Below are 11,488 nucleotides of genomic sequence, written 5' to 3' on the forward strand. Positions count from 1 at the left end.
ACTTTCAATAAGCATACCGATAATTTTTGTGTAGGACTTATTTAATTTTTGCTGTGAGAAAAGGACCAGGCTATAGTTAAATTCATACTACTGAAAAGTTACAGTAACAATATAGCTTCATGTATTAAATCTAAGTTTGGACTGAAGATGAGAGTCATTGGAAATGACTATATGGAAAACTAGGCTAAGAAAGAAATAATAATCTGAAAATCTGTGTGGAAAAGATCCTACCATATGAGAAACCATTCATCATACTAATATGGTAACAGAATTAACGTATAACAAGATGTATGTTTTTTGGAGACCTTCTTTGATGGTTGAACTAACTTCCTTTTCAGACAGAATATACCTTAATGGAGAAACAGAAATCTGTTCTTGGTGACCAGAATCATTCCAGCTTCAATGAGTGTGAGAAGTGAGTTTTGAAATGACCTTTTTTAAAGCAATGGACAACTTCCATTATTTCGTGTGAAAATTAGGTGGCCTTATTATAAAACATGTAATATACGGAATCATAGAATTATCTAGGTTGGAAAAGGCCTTCAAGATCATCAAGTCCAACCATCAGCCTGACCTATCATTAAGTGAAGTACATTTTAATAAGTATCTTTAGTCAATTAACAAGCTCATACAGACTTTCAGCCATCAGCAGGCAGACGTTTGGAAATGTCTAGATCTGCTTGCTGGATTGCATACTTGTCTTGTTGTTTTGTGTCATTCCATCTGCTGTTCATAGCCTTTTTTCCCATTATTTTGAAACTACCAGTTGCTAGGATGCTTGACTGATCTCTCCCTAGATCCCTTTTCTGCAGGTTTTTTAGTTTTGCAAAATTGGCAAATAGAGACACCAACATAGACAAATAACATATCAGTTTGAAATTTCCAAAGATATGCCATTTTGACAAAGGAATTTTTGCTTGTCAGTGAAAAGAAAAAGTGAATTAAAAATACATTTAAAGTAATTGAGGAAGAATATGTATTTTCATCTTAACATTTGATCCCCTACAGAAGCGTCTAGGTGAAATGGGTCTGCAATACTATAAGGGTATAAGTTCTCCCATGGAATAAGAAGGCAGGTACAAAGTGCAGGAATAGTCTGTTTTCACAATGGAAGAGAGTCAAAATCTGTGCTGGGATCCAGGCTCTTGAGTATACTCACAAAAGTTCTGAAAAAGAAACAAGAAATGACATAAAGTTTGCTGCTGATGAAAATGGCTCAAAACAGATGAATCTGAAGACGTTTGTAAACATTTTTGGAAAGATTTTGCAATGTTGACTGGTTGGTAACCTGATGAAATTCTACCTATAGGGAAAAAAAATCTATTACTTTACATACAGTAATAATAGACTCATTATAGAGTTATTATCACTCAGAAGAGAAAGCTTCAGGAATTGTTCTGGGTAGCTCTCTAAAACCTGACCTCATTGCTGCAGGGTTATGAAGTCAGACGTAGAAATGAATCCTCTAGGGACTGAAATATATTTAAGGGATGTGTACTGTTTAAAGGCTGTTTAGGACTACTGCACCTAGGCAACTCTTATCTCAGTCCCAAAAATGCTTGTTGCCAGAGACAAGGGAGGATATGCCAGGAAAGATAATACTCAAGACTTGATTATTTATTTATATTTAAAATATATATAGCTGTTCATATTTCTTGTAAGAATGTGCTCCTGAGACATAGAGAGACAGCTAGCCTGACAAGATGACTTGTCTGGGTGGAGAATGGCTATTTTCTTGATTTTATGTGCATTATCTAGCTTACTCCTTTGTCACATGTTTCCAAAGCAGTGCAGCCACAGCTGGAAGAGGTCTAACAGGGAGCATGTTGTGCAATCTGAGAATTTCCACTTTGGGTCCGCCTCAGGAAATATGACCCAAAGTGGAAGTCTGTCAAGTTTCAAACCCACTTGAATGAGAATCATCACTAAATAGACAAATTCTGAAATGACTTTGAAAGCTGTCTGAGATAATACATAAATATCCTGCTTTGTCTTCCTTTCCAGCTGAATTATGCAGTTACAATCTGGGGAAACAGAAGCCCAGGCAAAGTCAAATCCTATTGAATTTGGACTGTCTCTTTCTTTCTGTTTTTGGTGAGCAAGAAAATTCTGGATTTACTCACTTAATAAACACTATACCCTTTGAACAGCTTCTGTTTATAGTGTATTTGAAACTTTGAGTTGGATTAGCTGTGGTGTATAAATTTGAACAAAACGGAATCTCTTCCAACCAAAAAAATTAATGATATACTTAACCACAAAAATGCTAAATTGCTTAATACGGAAACAATATTTCTTCAGTTATGGATAATCAAACATTTTTACCTGCCAAAGATAATAATAAATGTATTATAACATGGTTATTACTGAGAAGTAATACATTATTTTTCAAAAAAGAATTCTATTCAGAAAATCTGGATTTTTTTTCATCCATTCTTCTCCACTTTTCCGTCTTTTCTTTTTTTTTTTTTTTCCCCATTAGTGCTACTTAGGAAAAGTGAGGGAAAGGGAAAATGATAATCTAGAAGCTTAAGAAACCTAAACATTGCCAACATCTTACAGTTAACAACAACAGCAACAACAAAATAAAATAAAAGAAGCTACAGAATTTTGGCATAACATTGGTTCTTATTAATGGCTGTTTTGTTGGGAAAGTATTGTTCACCTCTAAAAAAGAAATAGTTAAACAAACTGCAGATGGTTCAATCTTAACATCCTTGCTTAGCTCCAACTGTGCCTTGGAGAATTGCAAATGAAGCGGCTGTTTACACAGGCTTTTCCCTCCTGCAAATAAACAGCACCAGCACAGTCATGGCAGCTTTTCTCAATCCTTCCTCACAACGGACTCCTCCAAGAATAGTTTTATATCAGTTGTGAGCCTGAGACTGGGAGATGACACAGTAAGCAAGCTGTGTGACTGTACCTAATTGCATGTTGCCCTCAAGCTATGAAATCCAGCTTGGTGTATTGGCCACGGTACAACTGGGATCGAGTTTTGTCTGGGAGATCCTTCTTCTTTGGTGGAGAACCTGGTGACACAGCTAAATCCTGTAACAGGTCTTCCATTTATTTACTAATTTGGGAAAAAGTACCACAGTGAAGGAAACTGAATAAGAACTCTCCTCACTTTGAAAGGGACAAAAAACAGCTTATGCTCAAGAGTCAGTCAAGAAAGTTGTCAAGGAGCAAAGCATGGAGAAGAACATCATAAATGTGAAATTTTAACCTCTGTGCATAAGCAGTGATGAAGCCTTACATGATAGGTTTGGTAAAATCATGTGCATAGGGGTACAGACCCAGGGACCCCACAAGTTTTCCTGTTCTGGGATTAAGATGACAGTGGGATTACAGCATTTCTTTAGGGTGTCAGGTGTCAGAGAAGGGCTGGAAAGTGTTTGTTCCTCTCCTTTAATCCCTTTGTAGTGATCCAACAAAAAATCCCACACATTTTCAACCTCTCATGTGAAGAGGGAGCCAAGAAATTTCCCAGATGGACTTCTGGGCTAGAGTTCTGTCTGTAGAACTGTTTGAAATAATGGACTCCTCTTTTCTGAATTAATAATTTCTTAACCTAATAAAACCCTTTTTCTTATTTATTTATTTACTTTGTTATGCTTCAGTAGATAGCTGTAGAGAGCTGTAGATCTTTCAGGTAAGATGAAACGCTGTTTGCTTTTTTTTTTTTTTTTTTATTTTTAATGGGGACCATGTTCTGAAATTAATTCCCATTAGTGTATGTAAGATTGACCTTTAGCTTTGGTTTTCATCCAATAGCTTGTGAAGATACAGCTGCTTTTGGTCATTTTTATGAGAGAAAGTCTAAATAATGTTTTACATCTATTAGACTAAATAGAAGAGAAATTTGGAAGTCATTCAGTGATGCCAGAAAATAGAAGGATATATGCTGGAATGTAAATTATATGCAGGGATGCTATGGTTGTAAGAATAAGTGAAAGCAGCTGTTAAAGTAGTGGGAAACTAGTGCTGCTCTTTGTCATCAGTGACTTAGGCCAGGATTCCCCAGGCATGACCATCATACTTAGAGGCAATCTGAGCTGGTGGGTGTGCAGTGGTGACACACAGCTGCATGGGCCCTCTGGGGTGGCACTGCCAGACACGCAGGGTGCCACACATGGACAATCAGCTACCAGGACTTCTTGGTTTATGGGCAGCACTGTGTGAGTGCAGTGTCCTTCTCCATGGTTTGATCTGATGTCCCTGCTGCTCTGTGCTGTTATCTTGTCTCATTGTCCCAGAGACTGAGTACAGTGTACAAGGGAAGAAGAAAAATTCTTCTCCTGATCCATGGAGGAGTACTGAGCACAGCTGCATCTTTGTGTCTTTGACGTAAAATCCCCAAAGTTATTAGCATTGCCCAATTTCTCTTGATGGATAAAGAGAAGAAGAGACCTTAAGAGAGCTTCTCTTCAGGTCTGAGGGCTGTTTGTGTTGGCTGACATCTATAACCAGCCACGTGTTGGTGCTGCATGAGCAGATTGCAGTGTTTGTCCTCACCTCCTGAATGCATGTGCTGGAGTTGGAGCTGCGATGGCCGTGGGAGTGTTGTTCATGTCAAATCGACCACTGTGGATGGCTTTCCTTCTTTCAGTGAGTACAGGGACTTATGACAAAAACGTCTCAGGAAGACAAAAATACAAAATAAAGTAATCTAAAACCTTCTTAAATCTTGCTTCTGCTCCATAAGAGCAAGAACTTACTCTGGGAGATATCATGGGGTTTTAACTGACTTATCCAGTTGTTAGCCTTTGGAAGAATTATTTGGGAAGGTTGAGAGTAAGGGGACTTATTTATTAATTCACAGTTCATTGGATTAACTTTTCTTTTTTTTCTTTTAATGGACAAAAAAAAAAAATCCTACTGGAAGACCACAAGTAAGAAACATATAAAGCTTTTGCCAAAAATCTGTCCTGACTGCTTTGCCTATGGCAAATTATGAAGTATGAAATAGTTCATGATGAACTGAGACTTTCAAGAAGAGGGTTTAAGAAGAGCCCCTATTTTTCAGTCACATTGTTGCGTGCTTGATCTCCCTTTCACTTCTGTGGCAGTAAAATGATCACAAGTCCGCAGTTAGCAGGGGAGCTGGAGAGCTGTGACACCAGCAGGAAGGGTCAGAGTATCTGGCTCTGTTTCTCTGAAATGATTGCATTATATATTTTTTTGTTTATGACTTGATTATTGCTGATGCTGATTAACCACCAGTACTTGGGAGGCAATGAGCAGAGAGCTCACTGCTTATTTAATTGGACATTAGCACATTAGCTGAAATGGCACTGCAGTGCCATACCCGAAACATGAAGGAATGCTAAACTAAAGGTCTATTTCCTCCTTTTCAGGCACATCCACTATTCCCAGTAACCCAATTATATGGCTTTCTTCACACTTTATCCATAAAATGCTACTAACATCAAAAACAAGTGAATCCTTACATCCTGCAGTTTTATAGCTCATAAAGCCAACTTTACCCATTTTATCGAAAAGAGTGTGCAGCCAAAAACTGGACAAAGCCAATGAAAAAAGAAGTGTGTGTGTGTCTGGCTCTATATATGAATTATGACTATTCAAGGGAAAAAAAAAAAAAAAAGGAATGATTGCCAAAAAGCCAAGTGTGTAAAGGGACAGCTGGAGTTTTATGCTGGAGTTTACAATGCATTACTGTTCAATAAAACAGGAGTCCTTTACAACAGCAGCTCACACATCACATGATACATAAGCTACCTCTGAATACAGAGCACCTTCTTCAAAGGAAATGTCATTTTCTATTGAATTTGTTATTAAAAGAACAGTAGGTGATCTAGCTAGAATGGTGTGGAAAAGATCCGATTCCAACGTTTATAATGGTTTGGTAGTGGACATACTAGCTGCAACAATCCTTTCCTTCCCATCACATTGCTCATGTCTCAGCACTTAACCTTTTTCTCTTTTCAAGGGTAACAAACTTTAAAACCCAGGCCAAGGTTTCAGATTTGGCAAAAGCAAATAGCTGTTTGGGTGCTCACAATGATGGGGAGAGAGGAAGGAAGAAAAGGAGGGATGCAAGTTGAATCTTTGCCCAAAAGGGAAGCCAGCACTGGTCATCTAAGTCATCTAAGAAAACTGAATTTTCAGAGGTGTGAGGCCTAACTACTTTTTTTTTTTTTTTTTTTTTTTTTTTCCCATAAAAGCCAATTGAGTTCTGTGAGACATTTATAAGTTTTTCCGCTCTCCTCCCTTCCCCCCTCCCCACACCTCCTTTACTGTTTTGTACTTTGTTTTGCTTGCAGAAATGGTGGCTATGGATGTAAAAGTTCCATGATTCTTCCTTGTCACTGTTTTTCCAAACCTGGGGATACCAAGAGATATCCTGGAGTAGGAGGAGAAAGAATGGGAGACCAACAAGCAAGAAAATAACGAAGTTCAAAAGAACCGTAAGGAAGAGGAAGAGCTGGGACAAAAAGAAATGTTAGGGGATGATAAAGACTGATTGGTTATGGATGGTTCTTGAAGTTCAGAAAAGACTGAGGTTGTGATGAGAACAACAAAGAGATGCATTTGTTTGGCCTGGCCACAACTGTTTAACCTTGAGAAAAGATTCCTGCCTCCATGTGTAAGCAGGACAAAGAGATCCTGTAACAGTTGTGTTGCTCACCCATCCCATGCTGCTATCTCCTGCTGTTGTCCACAGGTTTGATCCAGTTACATCTCCCTTCTCTAGGCGCAGTTGGACCTTGGCTCAGACCTGTAACTTACCCGAGCTGCCCCCTTGTATTTGCTAGTATTTCTTTACATATCTGCTGATTTCAAGGTTGTCTTCTTGGGTTTGGTGCAAAGCAAACCCCAATGTACTGCTGTCCTGCATACTGCTTCTAGAGAAAACAGCAATTTTCTTGTCACTGACGTTCTGTTTTACCTTTACTATGTGTTCTCAGAATCTTTAATTTCTTATTCTACTTAAAAACTGGCTTTCCCTAAATGTTAAGCCCTATGTGCAGAGGGTTAAAGCTTGACAAATTACAAGCATTTATGATGTGCTTATGCTATTAAAGATATTAATTATTATTTCAATAATTCCATGACTCCTAGAATAATGTGAATATAAGTAGAGCTCAGCTTTGGTACCTGCAAAAAAAAAACAACAGAAGTGTTGGAGAAAAGCAGAATGTGTGTCTTGTAGATTCTGACATGTGGAATAGGAAATCTCCTATACGATAAATGTCACAGCAAAGTGTGATAGAGGAACATAGATGCAATAAGTAACAGCTTCCTGCAAACAGTCGGAGAGCTGAGTATAACTGGTTTTGATGTATTTATGAGCAGTGCATAGAATCTGTCTCAAAATGTTGCTCTTGAACAGCTATATTTAATAGCCATTAGAGCACACTCAAATTATATATACGTATACATATATTTTCTCCTAGGAGAAACACGGTAGTGTTTAACTATGTGAAAATACGTTTAACTAAAATGAGGAAGTTTCTTAAAAGGAGATGGAGAGGAAGAGCCAAAAGAGTAGAATACTTACAGTTGGTGTGGATATTTTTTAAAGAGTTTCAATGTAGCTTGTAACTGTCTATCAGCAAATAAAACAAACAACTTTGAAAGGAAACTCAAAGGAAAAAGCCAATTAAACAATAGTGGAAATAAGGCTGTCTGGTGAGGGAAGCTATAAGAAGTAAAAAGAAACTTTCTTCAAGGAGACAAGTCTGTGCCAAAACATGGAAAACAGGCAAGGGTTACCAGGTTTCCAAAGCTAACTGGAAACCTTCAGAGAAAAAAAAAAAAATAGAGGAAGAAATAAAGAACAAAAAGGTCTTGAGGAAGAACTTTTTAAGACAAAAAATTAATAATAACCCCTTTCTGCAAACACATCTATCTTCCAAATAGTCTGCAAAGCCAATGGAAGATGAAAGGATAATGGAAGCGCTTGGGGGAGATAAGGACCAGCACAAAGCTAAATTAATTGTTTGTATCAATGCTCACAGAGGAAAAGCTTAGGGAGTTTCTCACAGCAGATGAGTCACAGCGGCTCCCTCCAGTTGTGGTTTTGTGATAGGCTTAAGTGGATCTAAATCCATGCTGCTTCCAAAAGGGGCAGTCCTGGTCTCTCTGCACTGACCCTGTCTGTGCCATTGTGCTCCCTCCCTGGTGCCAGGATTAGGATCCTTACAGCTGTATGCATGGCCTGATCAATAAGTAAATTCTGTTAATGATCAGGCATTGAGTTTCAAGACAAAACACATCAAGTAAATTTATTTTTTGGCCATTTAGTGTGTACATGTAGTTAAATGGTGCTATGGGATCTATCCCATAGTTAAACGGTTGCGATCCCCCTTAAAGGGATCTGAAGTACAAGCAGGTTCCAAAGACAGCTGGTGAATTTGTGAAAAGACCAGCCCAGGGAGAAAAAGTCTTCTAAACAAGGCATAACCAGGACGATAAATTCCAGTGTGGCAGGAAGGCATAATGGGGAAGGACGGTTCAGTGACTGCTCTGTTCTTATGCACTTCCTAAAGTATCTTCTGTTGGCCTGTGTCTGGGCAGAAGGGTGAATGAACTTCTGGCCTGAAAATTACCATATTACTCTTTGTGGAACCAGACAGAAACTAACAGGGCAGCTCTCTTTACATTTTGTGATTTTAGGTCAGTCTCAGGAGAACTGAAGATGCAGCACTTTCTCTGGTATCATGTACTTGCATGTATTTCTAAGTAGAATAAATAAGGTGGTTATTGCAGAAGTAAGGTAGTTTTTTGAGTGTAAAAAGTTAATGACACATTTTGATAGCATTTTCACAAAATAAAAAATAAAAAAAGAAAAAGGAAAAAAGGTTTTCTTTTGTAACTTACTCTTCTGTTCCAATGTAAAAAGAAATTGAAAAGCATGTACATTTTACTGTGCAAGAATTTGCAAGACAAGAGGGTATCGCTGCACTCTCACAGCGACTACAGTTAACAAAACCTGTCCTTTTCCGCTGCAAAATAAATCTTTTGATCCACACTGAGACTAAACAAAGATTTCTCTGTTTACTTTTGGAAGCACTAAGCATCAAGACACTAACACCAGGGGATAATCTATTAAAGAAGCTTTCTTTGTGTTTAAGTCCAGCCTTTGTAGAAGACTTTGTCAACAAAGCTCACTAAAATATTGCTATATTACCTTAGTTTTCTGGTGGCAAAAGTGCGTTTGTAAAACGTTCATTTGTGCTTAATGGTGTTGGAAACAAAAGGGAATGAAAGGAGTAAAAAAGTGCATCTGGAAATGTTTTGTTTCTATCAGCAATCAGTCCCCCCACAACTAAGGACATCAGATTTCTGCATCTCTTGTACTTGGTTGCTTCATGTTGCAAAATACAATGTACAAGAACCCAAAGTTTAGACAATTTTCTTCATGACTCGCAGGTTCCATAACCAATGAAAAATTACTGTTAGGCAGAAGAATTAAGCCTTCCACACACTTCCAGACCTGAGGCTGCAGAAAATATCAGCTGCAGCCAATGGGCTAAGTTGTTGCATAGAAAGAACACAATTGATTTCAGCTACTGGATCCCTACAAGAGACCGAGACTTATTAGAGTGCAGAAGAATGAAAGCAGATGGGAGATTTAAACTACATCAAGTGATTTAAAGATGCATGGATGAGCCTTTTATTACATGGGATGATTGATGATGCATCAGCAACTAATGCTGACCACAGTTTTAAGAATTAATTTGAAGGCCCAATTAAAGCTAAACTGTTACTTAGACCCAGGCTGAGAAAGAAAATCCATCCATTTGTCCAGGGGCATCCAAAGGTTTCAGATAGTTACCCGAAAAAGGAAACATGCTTATGCCTGGCTTTACTGTGTTGTTTTTAGCGTGTCTGCCTCTCATTTGGTCTTGCATGTTTACTTTTCTTCCCTTTTAATGTAAACTGCACCACCTGCCTCAGAACAAGAGTCAGCATACAAGTCTCAGTAAGAGTCTGTATTGATGTAGACCATAACTTTAATACTCAAACAATTTTACGAGTATTATCTGGCTGGACTGCGCTCTGTATCTCACAGACAATAGCAGTATATTGGTGCTGTGGCTCCTACTGTGGTGTTCATTGTCAGCATGCTTGACAAAGGTGTTTTGTTTACCTCCAAGCTTGCACCAACAAGTAAGGAGGTGCTGGCCGTGTCTGTACTCAGGACTTCCACTCTTAATCCCCATCAAGTCCTGGGGGCCAGGAGAAGGATTTACTGCATGTGAATGTGTTGGCTTGTTTTGATTAAACATGCTGTGGAAAATCCAAATTCAAAATCTATACAGCCATTGGCAAATGGTGACAGTATTTCCACCATGAGTAGTACAGTTTGTGGAAGAACTTTATTAACTATACACATGCCTATTGCAGACAGGGTGAAAATGAAGTGTAACACTAGCATGCTCACTAAATAGACAATCAAGACTTATTTTCTTTCACATTCTCTGCCTCTGTGAAAGATGTAGCACTCAGCTAATTAGAAAAATTGACTTTTTTCTACTATTTCTAAGTCAGTGTGTTGAGCTGGGGTTTTGAAACCTCAAGAAATGATGGTTGAAACTGTCATCCTGTGAATCTGACATCAGTGTTGTCACAGATTGCTCCAAGCATTTTGGTCTGAATTTTCCTACTGCTTTGCCTCTGAGAACTCATGAATACAATAGAATAATCATTATAAAACTCATAAATACTATATAATAATCTTTATAAAAACTCATAAATAATCCACAGCAAGTTGATTCTGCCTAGGGATATATGTTTGGAACACCAAGCCCTGATCAGCATTCCAGCAAAGCCCTCTTCATCTTTTGTGAGCCATTGGCTACCCAATGATCAGCTCCTCCTCCTCTTACAATGACTGTTTGGGTTTACAACTTTCGTGATGTTGATCTCCTTCAGGATGCTCCCAGCTAAGTCTGTGTTAGTTCATGGTTCAGTCTCAAATTTATTCCAAATGTGTGACAGCCAAATGATGTTAATTTGCTGTTGTTGTTCTGAGGGCTGTGGCTGGACAAATGGCCTAGTACATATACCGCTGCAATACTTCATAAACAAAACCCCTAGTCATCCAAAACCCATGAGGTTACTACCATCTTAGGAGACTTAAACTCAAAATTATTCTCTGAAGTGAGTTACAGGTTTTGGAAATGCATACAGGCAGTCTCTTAGAGGCACAAAACCAAATGCATGTTGGATTCAGAGCACAGCAACATGGGTAGGTAACTTCTCTGGACAGTTATTTCAAAAACCATAATTAGGTTTCTGTACTTATAGCAATCAACCCAGTTTGCATCCAGGTCTTCCACTTCCACTTTGTTCTTTTGTCCTAATTGTATTCCGGACTGATACTACTGGTAGCAGACAGTCCAGATTTGTTTAGTGCAATGGTAAGGTCAGATGTCCACATCTACATGGGGTGGCATTATAGAAAATGAAGGCTTAGGAGAAAACTGGAGAAGATATGTAACAGCTTAGCTGTGTCAGC

General features: G+C 38.4%; 1 long non-coding RNA gene across 1 annotated transcript; it reads left to right on the forward strand.

Annotated features, from left to right (window-relative positions):
- The first annotated feature begins 336 nt into the window (after positions 1 to 336).
- On the forward strand, positions 337 to 7,809 carry LOC137848201 (uncharacterized). The gene is made up of 2 exons (XR_011091219.1): positions 337 to 415; positions 6,285 to 7,809. It is a non-coding gene; the product is annotated as an uncharacterized lncRNA (long non-coding RNA).
- The last annotated feature ends 3,679 nt before the right edge of the window (positions 7,810 to 11,488 follow it).

The sequence above is a fragment of the Anas acuta genome, chromosome Z, assembly GCF_963932015.1.
Source record: "Anas acuta chromosome Z, bAnaAcu1.1, whole genome shotgun sequence".
Classification (NCBI taxonomy): Eukaryota; Metazoa; Chordata; class Aves; order Anseriformes; family Anatidae; genus Anas; species Anas acuta.